The sequence below is a fragment of the Condylura cristata genome, unplaced genomic scaffold (genome assembly GCF_000260355.1).
Source record: "Condylura cristata isolate star-nosed mole 26May11 unplaced genomic scaffold, ConCri1.0 scaffold00003, whole genome shotgun sequence".
Taxonomy (NCBI): Eukaryota; Metazoa; Chordata; class Mammalia; order Eulipotyphla; family Talpidae; genus Condylura; species Condylura cristata.
Genome location: NW_004567104.1, coordinates 26,854,990 through 26,857,000, shown reverse-complemented (window position 1 = coordinate 26,857,000; position 2,011 = coordinate 26,854,990).

The following is a 2,011-nucleotide window of genomic DNA, read 5'->3' as shown; positions in this document are numbered from 1 at the left end:
TCTGGAAATGGAAAACAGGTGGCAGAGTTATGCTGTAGGTACCCAGAGTTTGCCTGCAGGCACACGCAGAGGAACCTAGGGGTGGCTGTGAGGGGGCTGGGCCTTTGCAGGGAGGCTGGAGCAGGCCCAGCATTTCCAGTCCATCAACCTGGCCTGAGGGTTTTTGGACTGTGAGCGATTTCATCAGCAGTCACCAGTCGTCTGTGGGAGCCGAAAATCAATACCAGAAAGAGAAGGTGACAAATCATTCATTGCCCAGAGAATGACTGTAAATCCAGCGCCTATTATTTTCTTTCTAACCACTGTAAAGAGACCTCCACATGCGTCCTTTCACTCACCTCTGGACTGGTGAAGGACGTTAGAAAGACCTGCTGTTACCTTTTGTATTGCTGGGAATTGTTGATTTCAGAGAATGAAACGCGTCCTCTTTTATTCTGCTGAAGTCATGTCAGCCTTCATAATGCTTTTATTTTATTTTTTGCATCTGGCCTTTAGTACTTGTGAATTTTGGAGACTTCATCTGCAAGAAGGTCTGTGTAGCCTCAGTGTCTGAGGGGCCCTTAAACCTGTTAGCTCTGACTTGATACAAACTCACTATTTTTTTTTTTAAGGTTTATTTATTTATTTATGCATACAAGAACTGGGGTATAGGCTAGAAGTGGAAGCAGGTGAGATGATTCATCAGAGATAGAGTTGGGAGCAGAACAGGCAGACTGATAGAAATACACTGCTGAGGGGAGCAGCGGGCAAGACGGGAGAGGTCTGCTGCACCATGTGGGTATCTCCCTGGCCAGGGATCGAACTCGTGCTGCAGTGGCTGGCAATAGCTTATAAGTACTGTGACTTCTAACTCCTGTGCCACCAGGGAGTTCCACAAAATCACTCTTAATATATTTCTGCCCTCCTGTCCTTCCGCCCGCTCAGAAACACACTCTATTTATAGACTCCTGAGGGCTTTAAAAAATTCTGGTCAGCCAGGTTACTTGATAGTGACCCTGGGTGGCCCTGGGTGTCTTCCTGTACCAGACTTCAAGGCTGGACCTTGACTCTCTAAACTGCCTGCATGTCTGCAAAGAACTGACATAACATGGAATGTCTGGAAAGAAGTAAAAATAGTCCAGTGAGCGAGTATTCTTGGCACAAAGTCAGGTTTTTTTATATAACTTTGGAATGATAGTACAGGGAATTGGGACCCTCCCGTGGCCAGGGAATGGGGACCCTCCCGTGGCCCCCACCCCCACCCTGCAACCAGTATTCTCTACACAGTAGATCTTTTTGTAAGCACTGACTTATTTTTCTGCTGAAGGCCAGCCTTAGGAAGAATTGGGAAATATGATCCAGCTCAATATGATCCAGTGATTCCTAAATGTTTTCTCCCTCTATTTGAAAACTGCAGAACTCTCCCTTCAAATGGACCCATCAGAGGAAGTCCAATATATAAAACATGAAGTAGCTGAGCCCAGGGGAGTGGGTTCTGTGCCTTTTACATCCATTCTTTCCTTGTATTTGTCAAGCACCCATGCTTCTACTTCCACACTGACCCCAGGGTCCCCAGGGAGCTTGGCCCCTAGGAAACTCCCTTTGGGAGCCACCATTGCAGTGAGAAGTCAGTGTTTGGCCCTTGGGCAGCCCTGTGTCACTGACCTTAGGCAAATGCCTTAACCCCTGAACTTGACTGTCCTTTGTTGTAAATTGGGGATAAGGTAGGTATCGGGTTGAAGATTTCTGCATGCAAGTGTGAAGGTAACAGACTGCTTGCTTCATAGTGTAACAGGGTGGTCCCTAGGAAAAAGGAAAGTTCTAGGTTCCCTGACCCACCCAGGGACAGGAAGGTGGAGCTGAGCCCAGAAAAAGGAGAAGAGAGAAGAAGAGAAGAAAGCTGCATGGAGAGCCAGGAGACCCGAGGAAGCCACAGGGAGCAGCAAGCATGTGATGAAGAAATCGTGCTTGTTTCCTGACCCTGGACTGGTTAAGGCAGATGTGGGTGAGATACCTGGAGGGAGGTGACTAT